Consider the following 17,452-nt stretch of genomic DNA (forward strand, 5'->3'; position numbering starts at 1 on the left):
AGGCTCCACCCAGGGGAACCTGCCGGCGCCTCCTTCTCCCATGCTGCAGCGCTGGCCAATCACAGCGCTCAGCTCTCTCTCAGGCTATGGGCTGAGCGCTGTGATTGGCCAGCGCTACAGCATTACAGAATGAGCCGACGGCAGGTTCCCCTGGGTGGAGCCTAACTGTAAAGATACCAGAGGCAATTACCGGAGAACGGAGCGACGCCCAGGTATAACAGTAAGTGCAGGGGGGTCCCTGGGCGCCCCTCTACATGCCTGTATGGTTACTTTAGAAGTTTAATTATGGTGAAAGGTCCTCTTTAATAATAAAAAAGATACATGTTTCAGTTTTATCCTTTAATTTTTATTGACATCAACTTTATTTTTTTCTGACACTTTTAATCCTATTAGGATTTTTACTTTTTCAGCATTCTTTTTAAAACTACAATGCAATGCAATATTTCTGAATGACATTATAATGCCCTAACTTTAATTATTTCTGTACAGCCCTGGAGAACCTCTCTTAGCCCCAAGGGTGTCCATATAAAAACCCCAATGCTGGGGCTGGTAAACATGTTTTGAAATGAGCTTCCTCCTTTCATAATTATGATCAGCATTGATGGGGGTAATCATGGTGAACGCAGACTAGTAACCAAGTCTATTGACTCAGGTATTAAGTGGGAAGTGCCAAAGCGGATATTGACTGCAGAAACACAGAGCGAGAGGTTAGGGGGGCACGCTTGGGGGGTGAATAGACATGTATTTAAGTCCATGTGGAAAGTAGCATAGTCTATTAGGATGTCAGTGCTGTGATGGGAAGCAGTCAAGAGACATGAACATCTACAAATTCACAGTTGCTGTGGGAGGTGGGCAAATTGGGGCAATTGATGGATTTTCCATCACTTAGTATCTTGAGGCATTCACCATCCCCAGTGGCATACTTACCATGGAGGCAACCATACGATTGCAGTAGGATCCAGGGTAAGAGGGGACTCAGCGCTGAACTCCTTCTGTTCCTGACATTAATCCACTGCATTTTCTAGCAGCCACCACAAGGGAGAATCCCTTTTGATATGTGCAGGCTGGGTGCTAGGATAAAAAAAATAGTTTCACTTGTCACAGACGCGCTGGTTGCAGCAGCACGCTTCCTTCCTTTGCTTCCAGTCACCACTGGACAGGAAGTATGACATGCTGTCTACATGCACATCACCAATACTGGCCAATTAATGACCTCAGTTGTGGCAGCGGTCACTTGGCATGCCTACATACACCACTACTGAGGCCACTAATTAGCCGGCAGCAGTGAAGTACATGTAGATGGCATACCACACTTCCAGTCTAGTGGCAGACAGAGGAGAAGGGAGCTCAGCAATGGAACTGACAACAATTACAACTGAATCTTTTTAAACCCTTGCACCCAGCCTGCACATATGAAAAGGGATCCCAGTATCAGAGAATCCCTTTAACAGCTTCTACTGATTTCAATTGTAACTGTATAAATTCCTATTCACTGAGCTCCCCCTGGTGGTGGCTGCAGGCGGACAGTTTTATCATGTACTGACCTGAGCAGAGGGCTATATGGGGGGATTTATTAATGTTTTCATAGCAGTAGTCTACAAACCGGATTCCAAAAAAGTTGGGACACTATACAAATCGTGAATAAAAACTGAATTCAATGATGTGGAGGTGCCAACTTCTAATATTTTATTCAGAATAGGACATAAATCACGGAACAAAAGTTTAAACTGAGAAAATGTACCATTTTAAAAGAAAAATATGTTGAATCAGAATTTCATGGTGTCAACAAATCCCCAAAAAGTTGGGACAAGGCCATTTTCACCACTGTGTGGCATCTCCCCTTCTTCTTACAACACTCAACAGACGTCTGGGGACCGAGGAGACCAGTTTCTCAAGTTTAGAAATAGGAATGCTCTCCCATTCTTGTCTAATACAGGCCTCTAACTGTTCAATCATCTTGGGCCTTCTTTGTTGTACCTTCCTCTTTATGATGCGCCAAATGTTCTCTATAGGTGAAAGATCTGGACTGCAGACTGGCCATTTCAGTACCCGGATCCTTCTCCTACTCAGCCATGATGTTGTGATTGATGCAGAATGTGGTCTGGCATTATCTTGTTGAAAAATGCAGGGTCTTCCCTAAAAGAGATGACGTCTGGATGGGAGCATATGTTGTTCTAGAACCTGAATATATTTTTCTGCATTGATGGTGCCTTTCCAGACATGCAAGCTGCCCATGCCACACGCACTCATGCAACCCCATACCATCAGAGATGCAGGCTTCTGAACTGAGCGTTGATAACAACTTGGGTTGTCCTTGTCCTCTTTGGTCCGGATGACATGGCGTCCCAGATTTCCAAAAAGAACTTTGAATCGTGACTCGTCTGACCACAGAACAGTCTTCCATTTTGCCACACTCCATTTTAAATGATCCCTGGCCCAGTGAAAACGCCTGAGCTTGTGGATCTTGCTTAGAAATGGCTTCTTCTTTGCACTGTAGCGTTTCAGCTGGCAACGGCGGATGGCACGGTGGATTGTGTTCATTGACAATGGTTTCTGGAAGTATTCCTGAGCCCATTCTGTGATTTCCTTTACAGTAGCATTCCTGTTTGTGGTGCAGTGTCGTTTAAGGGCCCGGAGATCACGGGCATCCAGTATGGTTTTACGGCCTTGACCCTTACACACAGAGATTGTTCCAGATTCTCTGAATCTTCGGATGATGTTATGCACAGTTGATGATGATAGATGAAAAGTCTTTGCAATTTTTCGCTGGGTAACACCTTTCTGATATTGCTCCACTATCTTTCTGTGCAACATTGTGGGAATTGGTGATCCTCTACCCATCTTGGCTTCTGAGAGACACTGCCACTCTGAGAAGCTCTTTTTATACCCAATCATGTTGCCAATTGACCTAATTAGTGTTAATTGGTCTTCCAGCTCTTCGTTATGCTCAAATTTACTTTTTCCAGCCTCTTATTGCTACTTGTCCCAACTTTTTGGGGATTTGTTGACACCGTGAAAATTTGAATCAACGTATTTTTCCTTTAAAATGGTACATTTACTCGGATTAAACGTTTGATCTGTCATCTACGTTCTATTACAAATAAAATATTGACATTTGCCATCTCCACATCATTGCATTCAGTTTTTATTCACAATTTGTTTAGTGTCCCAACTTTTTGGGAATCCGGTTTGTAGTATAAATAGACCCCAGAGGAAGGCATCGCCGAAACGCGCGTCGGGGTACGTGGCTCTTCTGAGGTGGATATCCCCAATACAATGGGTATGCATTTACACTATGTCTATTGTGAGTTTAAGGGATGTGGCTGTAGGCCCTGGCCTTTGATTATATTTATTTAGGTTACTTTGATAGATGTTGTTACTGTGCCACGGCTACATATTTATGGACATGGAGATTTAGTTGTCATTATGCACTTACACTTTGCTGTGCTGTCTGTGACCGTTTATTGATGTGGAGATTTATTTCTTTGTATTCCTTATATGCACTTGCACTTTATACCCTTTAGGTGTTATATGTCTCTATATACAGACGTGGACAAAATTGTTGGTACCCTTTGGTCAATGAAAGAAAAAGTCACAATGGTCACAGAAATAACTTTAATCTGACAAAAGTAATAATAAATTAAAATTCTATAAATGTTAACCAATGAAAGTCAGACATTGTTTTTCAACCATGCTTCAACAGAATTATGTAAAAAAATAAACTCATGAAACAGGCATGGACAAAAATGATGGTACCCCTAACTTAATATTTTGTTGCGCAACCTTTTGAGGCAATCACTGCAATCAAACGCTTCCTGTAACTGTCAATGAGACATCTGCACCTCTCAGCAGGTATTTTGGCCCACTCCTCATGAGCAAACTGCTCCAGTTGTGTCCGGTTTGAAGGGTGCCTTTTCCAGACTGCATGTTTCAGCTCCTTCCAAAGATGCTCAATAGGATTGAGGTCAGGGCTCATAGAAGGCCACTTTAGAATAGTCCAATTTTTTCCTCTTAGCCATTCTTGGGTGTTTTTAGCGGTGTGTTTTGGGTCATTGTCCTGTTGCAAGACCCATGACCTGCGACTGAGACCAAGCTTTCTGACACTGGCTAGTACATTTCTCTCTAGAATTCCTTGATAGTCTTGAGATTTCATTGTACCCTGCACAGATTCAAGACACCCTGTGCCAGACGCAGCAAAGCAGCCCCAGAACATAACAGAGCCTCCTCCATGTTTCACAGTAGGGACAGTGTTCTTTTCTTGATATGCTTCATTTTTTCGTCTGTGAACATACAGCTGATGTGCCTTGGCAAAAACTTCGATTTTTGTCTCATCTGTCCACAGGACATTCTCCCAGAAGCTTTGTGGCTTGTCAACATGTAGTTTGGCATATTCCAGTCTTGCTTTTTTATGATTCGTTTTCAACAATGGTGTCCTCCTTGGTCGTCTCCCATGTAGTCCACTTTGGCTCAAACAACGACGGATGGTGCGATCTGACACTGATGTTCCTTGAGCATGAAGTTCACCTTGAATCTCTTTAGAAGTCTTTCTAGGCTCTTTTGTTACCATTCGGATTATCCGTCTCTTAGATTTGTCATCAATTTTCCTCCTGCGGCCACGTCCAGGGAGGTTGGCTACAGTCCCATGGATCTTAAACTTATGAATAATATGTGCAACTGTACTCACAGGAACATCTAGTTGCTTGGAGATGGTCTTATAGCCTTTACCTTTAACATGCTTGTCTATAATTTTCTTTCTGATCTCTTGAGACAGCTCTTTCCTTTGCTTCCTCTGGTCCATGTCGAGTGTGGTACACACCATATCACCAAACAACACAGTGATTACCTGGAGCCATATATATAGGCCCAATGGCTGATTACAAGGTTGTAGACACCTGTGATGCTAATTAGTGGACACACCTTGAATTAACATGTCCCTTTGGTCACATTATGTTCTGTGTTTTCTAGGGGTACCATCATTTTTGTCCATGCCTGTTTCATGAGTTTATTTTTTTACATAATTCTGTTGAAGCATGGTTGAAAAACAATGTCTGACTTTCATTGGTTAACATTTATAGAATTTTAATTTATTATTACTTTTGTCAGATTAAAGTTATTTCTGTGACCATTGTGACTTTTTCTTTCATTGACCAAAGGGTACCAACAATTTTGTCCACGTCTGTATACATATCAACTGGGGTCACAGATTAATACACAGCATTAAGCCAGCTGATTTACTCTTTGTCTCCATCTCTCCCTTTTCTCTTTTTTTCGATATATACGTGCTGATATACCTCCTCAGGTGTAGTCTATTTTTTATCTGTTGTATCATGTTCTCATTTTATAGATGTAACTTGTATTTAATAAAGGATTTATTTTTTGATGATATACCCATTTAATCTCAGTTCATTTTCGGTATTAGGTGTATTTATGTACACTGAGTGTGTTTATACTTACTCTCCAGGGTCTTTTTACATAGTACATTCATAGATTATCTGTATGTCTATGTTCTTTGTAACCTGTATACAATAAATACAAATATTGTATTCAGAATGTGCGCCATATTTATCATAGTACCTTTTCAGCTTTTTCTGACATAGAAGTCGGTTTACTGAGTGAGGCATAATGTGTATATTGATCAGAAATATCACTGGGGTCATATTAAGTTCTGTAATAGAGTCTTATGATATTTGTGGATGTCTCTTGACATTCCCCTTTAAAAATCGTCCAACCTGAACTTTTATTAGTCAGTCACACTAAACTAACAGTCAAACAGTTCACTAATTGGTCAAATTAAAAGCTTTAGCCAGCAAAAAGAGCAAGAAAATACTTTTTGGCTGTTTATCATTTCAACAGGGCCATGCCAATTCAAATTAAATTCTAAAATATTGTCCTTCTGTTTCAGCCAGCGATATACACTCACCTAAAGAATTATTAGGAACACCTGTTCTATTTCTCATTAATGCGATTATCTAGTCAACCAATCACATGGCAGTTGCTTCAGTGCATGTAGGGTTGTGGTCCTGGTCAAGACAATCTCCTGAACTCCAAACCGAATGTCAGAATGGGAAAGAAAGGTGGGCTACAACAGCAGAAGACCCCAGTTGGTACCACTCATCTCCACTACAAATAGGAAAAAGAGGCTACAATTTGCACAAGCTCACCAAAATTGGACTGTTGAAGACTGGAAAAATGTTGCCTGGTCTGATGAGTCTCGATTTCTGTTGAGACATTCAAATGGTAGAGTCCGAATTTGGCGTAAACAGAATGAGAACATGTACCACTGTGCAGGCTGGTGGTGGTGATGTAATGGTGTGGGGGATGTTTTCTGGGCACACTTTAGGCCCCTTAGTGCCAATTGGCCATCGTTTAAATGCCACAGGCTACCTGAGCATTGTTTCTGACCATGTTCATCCCTTCATGACCACCATGTACCCATCATCTGATGGCTACTTCCAGCAGGATAATGCACCATGTCACAAAGCTTGAATCATTTCAAATTGGTTTCTTGAACATGACAATGAGTTAACTGTACTAAAATGGCCCCCACAGTTACCAGATCTCAACCCAATAGAGCATCTTTGGGATGTGGTGGAACGGGAGCTTTGTGCCCTGGATGTGCATCCCTCAAATCTCCATCAACTGCAAGATGCTATCCTATCAATATGGGCCAACATTTCTAAAGAATGCTATCAGCACCTTGTTGAATCAATGCCACGTAGAATTAAGGCAGTTCTGAAGGCAAAAGGGGGTCCAACACCGTATTAGTATGGTGTTCCTAATATTTCTTTAGGTGAGTGTAGATAGTTAATTAATTATCAGTTTACTTCTGCTGTAAGGGGAGACATTATCTTCAAGTATAATAGTAGATTATGGAATTTGGATAACAGTATGAGAGATCTTTTGTTCTTTTGATAGGACTAGGTAAAGATGCCCACAGAAAAGCACTGAAATTATCAGCAATGTGTGATGCTCCAATTGAGTCATTCATTCCTCTTCCCTCTTTGGTCAGAGTGATTGTTCTGACTGAGAAAGTCAAGCGAGGCTGTTTACCATGCTAAAAGTCCAAACAAAAAAGATTAAAATGCCAGGTCTGGAAATAGAATACATGGAGCTTGAACATTTTCTTCTGGTGCCCAAGAACTTTCCTCAGAGCCATACTCCTTCCACTTGACTAAGTATTGTAGCTTATTGCAATAAACTCTTGAGTCCAAGATCTTCTCAACACCATATTCATATTCACCCTGCACATCTTTTGGTGGTGGACTGGGCAAATGCATCTTGGAAAGGTATTTTTAGGAAATGGTTTCAAGAGAGAACAATGGAAAACAGGATGTACCTTTTATAGACTCAGAAAGTTTTAATCAAAAGGTGACTTCATTAATTGAAGTTTTGCTAGTTTTGGAGAATGTACTTGTAACTAGATTCTTTGTAAAAAGCTACACTTTATCCCCGACATAAAAAACAGGGGTTGCTCTTTGATGTTTGTCAGCAGCCTGTTTGAATTATTTTTGATTATGCAAATTCTCAACAATCTTTTCTTGGACCTTCTGTCAAACGTTGAGTCACTGCTGGAAGCATGGAGTAAATCTGGAATGAAGACTGGGTAAAGACCTGTATTAGCATAAAAAGCACTTTCTAATGTTGAGCTATGCTGAGAGTTATTATATATAAATTCAGCTGTGGGTAGATTATCAGTCCTGTCATCCTGAAGATAAATTATGAAGCATCAAAGGTACTATTCAAGAGTTTAATTAGTTCTTTCAGCTTGTCTGTTTGATTGAGGATGAAAGTGTCACGGATGGTGTAACAAAAAACAAGAAGTTACAAATAAGGATCCGACTGGCTTGATCCGAAACTAAGGAACAAAAGGGTGACCCCTATTTAAGCCCTGAAACTCTTCCTGTCTTCTCAGCCCATGCAAAGATCTCTATGATAGAAAATTGCATGCCCTCGTGCCTCGACTGTATGACACCTGAACACCCTATAATAGTGAGTGGACACGACCACCGGCTCCCTACACTTGATACGGAGGGAGTCAGGGTCACCTAGGATTAAGCAAACAGGAAAACACAAATCAATGAACAGACTTATCTGTAGAAGGATCAGTTGTAGCATCCAGCATGTACACACTCCAGGAAGTTGTATAAACCGCAAAGTGATGCAGTATGGGAAGGGATTTAAAGGGATGCAATCAGTGCAACTACATGACAGCTGAGAGAGGCTAACGAGATGACAGAACGAAAGCAAAACAAAAGAACCTCAAGCAGGAGGTTCTGAAGAACGTCTGTCAGAGCTTTTCAGATATCTGGTGGTGACAGTACCCCTCCTTCTACGAGTGGACTCCGGACACTCAGAGCCCACCTTCTCAGGATGGGACCTATGGAAAGCCCAGATGAGACGAGTGGCCTTAATGTCCGTCACTGGGACCCACATCCTCTCCTCAGGACCATAACCCTCCCAATGAACGAGGTACTGGAGAGAACCGCGGACAACGCGAGAATCCACAATCCTAGAGACCTGAAATTCAAGATTACCATCAACCACAATCGGAGGAGGAGGCAAAGACGAGGGTACAATGGGTTGGACATAAGGTTTTAATAAGGACTTATGAAAAACATTATGGATCTTCCAAGTCTGAGGAAGATCAAGACAGTAAGCAACAGGATTGATGACAGACAAGATTTTGTAAGGCCCAATAAACTTAGGACCCAACTTCCAGGAGGGAACCTTCAATTTGATATTCTTAGTAGACAATCACACCAGATCACCAACATTCAGGTCCGGACCAGGCACACGTCTCTTATCCGCCACACGTTTATATCTCTCACTCATGCTCTTTAGATTATCCTGAATCTTTTGCCAAATAGATGACAAAGACGAGGAGAATTTCTCCTTATCAGGTAAACCAGAAGACCCCTCTCCAGAGAATGTCCCAAACTGCAGATAAAACCCATATGCACCAAAAAATGGTGACTTATCAGAGGACTCCTGACGACGGTTATTTAAAGCAAACTCAGCAAGGGACAAAAAAGAACATCAATCCTCCTGATTCCCCGCCACAAAACAGCGCAGATCTCCAGATTCTGATTGATGCGCTCCGTCTGGCTATTCAACTGCGGGTGGAAAGCAGAAGAGAGTGACAACCGAACCCCCAAGCGAGAACAGAAAGCCTTCCAGAATCTGGAAACAAACTGCGTGCCCCTATCAGAGACTATGTCTGAAGGAATACCATGCAATTTGACAATGTGATCAATAAATGCCTGCGCCAGCGTCTTAGCATTGGGCAAGCCAGGAAAAGGAATGAAATGCACCATTTTGCTAAAACGGTCCACCACCACCACCAGAATCACTGTCTTCCCCGAGGAAGAGGCAGGTCCGTAATGAAGTCCATGGACAGATGTGTCCAAGGACGGGAAGGAATGGGTAACGGAAGGAGAGGACCTGATGGCCGTTAATGAGGGACTTTGGCATAAACGCAGGTCTCGCAGGCTGCCACAAAACCCTCAACCGACTTATGAAGCGCCGGCCACCAGAATCTCCAAGCGATGAGATCCACTGTGGCTCTACCCCCCGGGTGCCCAGCAAGGACAGTATCGTGGTGCTTCTTAAAAACCTTGTGTCTTAAAGCCAGAGGCACAAATAACCTCCCAGGAGGACAAAGATCAGGAGCCTCTGCCTGGGCTGCCTCAACCTCTGCCTCCAGTTCAGGATAAAGAGCAGAGACCACCACACCTTCAGCCAAAATGGGACCCGGGTCTTCAAAATTCCCACCTCCCGGAAAACAACGTGACAGGGCATCCGCCTTCACCCCAGGGCAGAACGTGACAACATATTTAAACCTTGAAAAGAACAAAGACCATCTGGCCTGTCTCGGGTTCAGACGCTTGGCTGACTCCAAGTAGGCCAGATTCTTATGGTTGGTAAACACGGTAATAGGGTGTCTGGCTCCCTCTAGCCAATGGCGCCATTCCTCAAAAGCTAACTTGATGGCCAACAACTCCCTATCTCCCACATCGTAATTTCTCTCTGCAGAGGAGAGTTTCTTCGAGAAAAAGGCACACGGTCGCCATTTGTCAGGAGAGGGACCCTGAGACAAGACCGCACCCACACCCACCTCAGAAGCGTCCACCTCAACTATGAAGCGCAGAGAGATATCAGGTTGTACCAAGATGGGAGCGGAAGCAAAACTCTCCTTGATACTAGAAAAGGCCTTACGCGCCTCTACCGACCCAGGAGGAAAAATCTACCCCCTTTCTAGTCATATCAGTGAGTGGTTTAACAACAGAGGAATAATTCAAAATAAACTTCCTGTGATAATTGGCAAAACCCAAAAACGCATCAGCGCCTTCTGATTCTCAGGAAGCTCCCACTCAAGCACAGCGCGGACCTTCTCGGGGTCCATGCAAAAACCAGAAGCGGAGAGAAGAAACCCCAGAAATTGAATTTCTGGAACAGCAAACACACATTTTTCCAGTTTAGCGTACAATTTATTCTCCCGCAGGATGAGCAAGACCTGACGTAGGTGGTCCTTATGAGTTTCAAAATGTCATCTAGATACACTAGTACAAATTTCCCCATTAAATGATAAAAAATGCTGTTCACAAAATGCTGATAGATGGCTGGAGCATTCATCAAACCAAAAGGCATAACTAAATTCTCAAAATGGCCCTCAGGGGTATTGAAGGCCGTCTTCCATTCGTCTCCTTCTCTGACCCTGACCAGGTTGTATGCCCCTCTTAGATCCAACTTGGAAAAAACTTTAGCCCCAACAATCTGGTTAAACAGGTCCGGGATCAGAGGAAGCGGATAAGGGTCACGAATTGTGATACTGTTCAGCTCCCTGAAATCCAGACATGGTCTTAAAGAACCATCTTTTTTCTTAACAAAGAAAAAAACAACTGCAACAGATGACTTCGAGGGTCGTATGTGTCCCTTTCTCAGACTTTCAGAGATATAAGCACGTATAGCGACCCTTTCAGGTTGGGAGAGATTGTATAAACGAGATTTAGGCAGCTTGGCGCCTGGGATGAGATTAATAGGGCAATTGTACTCCCTGTGAGGGGGCAACTCCTGAACACCACTCTCAGAAAACATATCCGAAAATTTAGAGAGAAAAGATGGTACAGTCTTAGTAGAAACCTCTGAAACAGATGTCGTGAGGCAATTCTCTCTGCAAAAGTCACTCCAACCATTTATTTGCCTCGCTTGCCAATCAATGGTGGGGTTATGTTTAGTGAGCCAGGGTAGCCCCAACACTAGAGGAGTAGGCAACCCGCTTAGGACGAAACATGACACATCCTCAACATGAGTATCACTCACAATAAAACGGATATTGTGAACTATGCACTTTAACGGTTTCTGAGAAAGTGGAACGGAATCAATAGCAAAAACAGGTATATCCTTTCCCAAAGTGCATACCTGGAAACCATGTGTTATAGCAAATTGATTATCAATGAGATTGACAGCTGCTCCACTATCTACAAAAATATCACAAAAATGTTCTTTCTCTCTAGCGCCACCCTGGCAGGTAGGACAAAACGGGAACTACAAGCAAACGAAAAACCTTCAATTTCCACATCAACCTTGCCAATGTTAACAGATGAAACGTTTTTAGAGGATTTTTTTTCTTTTTGCTTTTTTATTACTCTCAATAAACTGCCTGAATCTCCTAGAGGGACAAACATTTGCCAAATTATTTATACCTCCACAACAGAAACAAACCCTCCTCTGAGAGCTAAATCTTCTATTGTCAGAGGCAAGCAAACCAGGCTGCATGGGCTCCTGCTCAGAGGGGATTGAGAGAGACTGAGACCCCTGCGCACTGAATGAGACCGCCGCACTGTCCTTGGACTAAGTATGACAGGAAGGAGTGATCTCTCATCTCTCTCTAAGACTCCTGTCAATATGAACGGCCCGAGACATGGCAGTGTCCAAGGAGGTAGGTCTCTCATGAAAGGCAAATGCATCTTTCAATCCCTCTGAAAGACCATGGCAAAATTGACTTCGGAGTGCAGCATCATTCCAACCAGTATCAGCTGCCCATCTCTGAAATTCTGAACAGTATATCTCTGCGGACTGTTTACCCTGGCATAAAATACGTAGTCTAGACTCAGCCAGAGCAATACGATCTGGATCATCATATATCTGACCCAGGGCTAAAAAAAATTCATCCACTGAATGGAGGGGCCGTGCCCCCACCGGCAGCGAAAAGGCCCAAGACTGAGCGTTATCCCTGAGCAGCGAGATGATGATCCCCACCCTTTGCTCCTCATCACCAGAGGAATGGGGAAGTAGTCGAAAATGGAGTTTGCAAGCCTCTCTAAAACGAACAAAATTCTCACTACCCCCGGAGAACGTATCCGGGAGCAAGATCTTAGGCTCAGAACAAACTCCATGAATGCAAGCTGAACCAGTCACCTGAAACTGAGATACAGTTTTACGGAGATCTGCTACCTCCAATGAAAGACCCTGCATGTGTTCAGTCAAAAGTGAAACCGGATCCATGCTTGAGACGGTTTGGGCGGTTTATAATGTCACGGATGGTGTAACAGAAAACAAGAAGTTACAAATAAGGATCCGACTGGCTTGATCCGAAACTAAGGAACAAAAGGGTGACCCCTATTTAAGCCCTGAAACTCTCCCTGTCTTCGCAGCCCATGCAAAGATTTCTATGATAGAAAATTGCATGCCCTCGTGCCTCGACTGTATGACACCTGAACACCCTATAATAGTGAGGGGACACGACCACTGGCTCCCTACACTTAATACGGAGGGAGTCAGGGTCACCTAGGATCAAGCAAACAGGAAAACACAAATCAATGAACAGACTTATCTGTAGAAGGATCAGTTGCAGCATCCAGCATGTACACACTCCAGGAAGTTGTATAAACCACAAAGTGATGCAGTATGGGAAGGGATTTAAAGGGATGCAATCAGTGCAACTACATGACAGCTGAGAGAGGCTAACGAGATGACAGAACGAAAGCAAAACAAAAGAACCTCAAGCAAGAGGTTCTGAAGAATGTCTGTCAGAGCTTCTCAGATGTCTGGTGGTGACAGAAAGGCAGATGACCAGTGTATTCCTATCCTCAGAGTACAGCAAAAATATTTCCAGAATACAGAAGTAAATTGTGCACCTCAATCTGAAACCACATTATCAGGGATTCCGTGCAATCTGAATACTTTCCGGATAGTAAGTTCAGCAGTTTGTTCCACAGTGGGTCTTCCCTTACTTGGAAAGAAATGGACCATCTTTGTAAGTTGTGTAATTGGTGCAATGATCTTGGAAAAATGTCTGATGAATTCTCTATAGAAGTTAGCAAAACAATGAATCTCTGATTTTCTTTTACATTTTTGAATTAGCCATTCGACAATAGCCTTGATTTTACTAGGATCCCTACTCAGACCTCCTGGTGAAATGATTTACCCAAGTAATTCAATTCCTCCATTCCTTAATATATAAGCAGCGTTTTTGTAGAACAATGCAGATGTTTTTGCAATGCTGCTTCAGGCTTTCTGAAAAGGTTAAGATATCATCCAAGTAGTCAATAACAAATTTATCTAGTAAGTCCCTAAAATATATAACAATACCAGAATCTGATGTATATTAGCTCCAGATAGGCAAATACTAGAGTGGTCACTATACAGTATATCTTGAATGACCTACTGAAGTCTGAATGAAAAAAAACCCACATAGACTAAATTGAGTATGCGAAAAATGAATAAAAAGGTCAGAAAGAAAAGAGGTTAACCCCAAATGAAAACAATAGAACCAAACACATACCCTGTGACATGATGAAAAGACACACTGCTAGACTAAACAGTCCACCTCGACGCGCGTTTCACCTACTGGCTTTGTTGATTTTTTCCTTCAACATTTTACAGCAATATCATTTATTTTTATAAAGTTATGTGATATTTTTATTTTTTGGCTCGCTCTTTTCTTCTTTATTTTGTGGTTTGTGATAATTTGTAGGGCCACTGTATGCATTTGTAGGTATTGTAGTCTTCCATTCATCCCCTGGATGCATTTGAACAAGGTTACAGTATATGATCCTCCTAGATCAGGATTAGTAAATATTTAAGGCTCCAGTCACACGTCCGTGGTGTGTTGCGGACCCGCAAATTGCAGATCCGCAACACACCCGCCCAGCACCCCTATAGAAATGCCTATTCTTGTCCGCAAGCTGCGGACAAGAATAGGACATGTTCTATCTTTTGCGGAGCTGCGGATCCAAAGATCGGGGCCGCGCTCCACAAATGCGGATGCGGACAGCACACTGTGTGCTGTCCGCATCCATTCCGTCCCCATAGAAAATGAATGGGTCCGCACCCGTTCCACAAAATTGCGGAACGGATGCGGACCCATTTGCGGACGTGTGAATAGAGCCTTAGTTGTACAAAGTCTTTCAAGTGGTTCTGTGATTAAAGAGAGAGGATATCGTTTTTTAATGGTCATCAGGATTTTACTACTGATGACCTTTCCTCTGGATAGGTCATCAGTATCTGATCGATGGGGGTCCGACACCCAGGACCCCCCACCCCCCCGATCAGCTATTTGAGAAGGTACTGATGCTCCTATGAGCAATGTTGCCTTCTCCTTTCTCACCAAGCACAGCGCCTTAGATTGTATAGCAGCTGTGCTTAGTATCGCAGTTCAGTCCCATTCAATTAAGTGGGGCTGAGCTGCTCCTAGGCCACAGGACCGATGAAAGTGTTGTCACTTGGCCTAGAAAAAGCAGAGAGAAGGCTACTGCCAGAGCCGCTGGTTTCTGGAACAGCTGATTGGCAGGGTCCTGGGTGTTAGACCCCCACCGATCAGATACTGATGACCTATCCCAGAAAACCCCTTTAAAGGGGTTGTCCGGGATTGGGGACATTGCTCTAATAGTACAAGTGTGGCATACACATTACATACATACGTTTTCATCTTTGAAATTCATGGCCGGAAGTTACTGGTTTCTTCTCCTCATTGACGTACCGGGTCCCTTGCAGGCAAGCAAAGCTTCCTCTTCCGCTGCTCAGGGAGCCCCGTGACCTCACTGGCAGCAAATGAATGGAGGTGAATATTGATGAGGGGCGGAGTTACAGCGGCTGGCCGACATCCCACTAAGCCCCGCCCCTTGCCAACCCGCTAAGCCCCGCCCATTGACATCCCGCTAAGCTCTGCCCCTCCAGTCCGGTGAGCTTTAGAATGAATGGAGGTGAATATTTATGAGGGGGCGGAGTTACAGCAGAGCAGCGAGACAGCTGTAACCACCTGATGCTGCGCTGCCCCAGGACCCACAGGGCAGTGCAGCCGGAAGTCAGGGAAAGATGAACAGATATATAAACAATTAGTGGGGGACCGTTGGAGCCACATAGAAGTGGCGAAAATAGCAGAAAATATATGGAGGCACCTTTATTTAGATTGTTAGTAAACGTGTTTTTTTTTAAAAACATTTGGTCCCGGACAACCCCTTTTAAAGGGAACCTGTCACCAGGATTTTGTGTATAGAGCTGAGGACATGGGTTGCTAGATGGCCGCTAGCACATCCGCAATACCCAGTCCCCATAGCTCTGTGTGCTTTTATTGTGTCAAAAAAACAATTTGATACATATGCAAATTAACCTGAGATGAGTCCTGTCCCTGACTCATCTCACATACAGGACTCATCTCAGGTTAATTTGCATATGTATCAAATCGGTTTTTTGACACAATAAAAGCACACAGAGCTATGGGGACTGGGTATTGCGGATGTGCTAGCGGCCATCTAGCAATCCATGACCTCAGCTCTGTACACAAAATCCCAGTGACAGGTTCCCTTTAAGTTCCATATAGTCAATGCAGTGATGTAAGATGGAATCTTTTTTCTTCAGAAAGAACAAAGGTGCCCCAACTGGAGATGTCAATGGCTGAAAAAAACTATTTTCTAAATTCAGATATTTAGAAAAGGCTTTCAATTCTGGTTTAGGGCTCTTTCACATCTGCGTTATAGTCTTCCGGCATAGAGTTCCGTCGTCGGGGCTCTATGCCGGAAGAATACTGATCAGGATTTTCCTAATGCATTCTGAATGGACAGTCCGTCCTTCAGGATGCATCAGGATGTCTTCCGTTCCGGAACGGAACGTTTTTTGGCCGCAGCAAATAGCGCAGCATGCTGCGCTTTTTGCTCCGGCCAAAAATCCGGAACACTTGCCGCAAGGCCGGATCCGGAATGAATGCCCATTGAAAGGCATTGATCCGGATTCGGCCTTAAGCTAAACGTCGTTTCGGCGCATTGCCGGATGCGACGTTTAGCTTTTTCTCAATGGTTACCATGGCTGCCGGGACGCTAAAGTCCTGGCAGCCATGGTAAAGTGCAGTGGGGAGCGGGGAGCAGCATACTTACCATCCGTGCGGCTCCCGGGGCGCTCCAGAGTGACGTCAGGGCGCCCCAAGCGCATGGATCACGTGATCGCATGGACACGTCATCCATGCGCATGGGGCGCTCTGATGTCACTCTGGAGCGCCCCGGGAGCCGCACGGATGGTAAGTATGCTGCTCCCCCGCTCCCCACTACTACTATGGCAACCAGGACTTTAATAGCGTCCTGGCTGCCATAGTAACACTGAAAGCATTTTGAAGACGGATCCGTCTTCAAATGCTTTCAGTACACTTGCGTTTTTCCGGATCCGGCGTGTAATTCCGGCAAATGGAGTACACGCCGGATCCGGACAACGCAAGTGTGAAAGAGGCCTTAGAAAAAGAGAATATATATACAACCGAAGTGTATTCTATTGGACGATCGTATGGATGATGTGGAGGTAGCTCATCAGCATTCTTCTTATCACAAACATCTTGAAATTCTTCATATGACGGGTGTAGTAAATCTTTAATGGAAAGTTCACAGACTGAAGAGTTCTTGGGCAATGAAGAAACAGGTTTAGGCCTCATGCACACGACCGTTGTTGTGTTCCTTTCCGCAAAATGGGGTTCCGTGATCCGTTTCCGTTTTTGTTTCCGTGTGTCTTCCTTTATTTTTGGAGGATCACCAGACATGAAGGAAAGTAAAAAAAAGTCTAAGTCAAGTTTGCCATGCAAATGATAGGAAAAAAAACGGACGCGCGGACGCGGATGACAATCTTGTGTGCCTCTGCATTTTTTCACGGTCCCATTGACTTCAATGGGTCCGCAAACTGTTTTCCGTGAAAACAATAGGACAGGTTATATTTTTTTGACGGACTGGAACTACGGATCACGGACGCGGATGACAAACGGTGCATTAGCCGAGTTTTCAACGGACCAATTGAAAGTCAATGAGTCCGCAGAAAATCACGAAAAACGGAACAACGGACACGGAATGAAACAACGGTCATGTGCATGAGGCCTAAGTCAAACAATTTAGTTGACGAAATTCAGCATGAAACTATATACAGTGTGTTTCCCAGTCTATGGATATATTGTTAGTAGACAACAAAGGAATACCCAAGA

The sequence above is a fragment of the Bufo gargarizans genome, chromosome 2 (assembly GCF_014858855.1).
Source record: "Bufo gargarizans isolate SCDJY-AF-19 chromosome 2, ASM1485885v1, whole genome shotgun sequence".
Taxonomy (NCBI): Eukaryota; Metazoa; Chordata; class Amphibia; order Anura; family Bufonidae; genus Bufo; species Bufo gargarizans.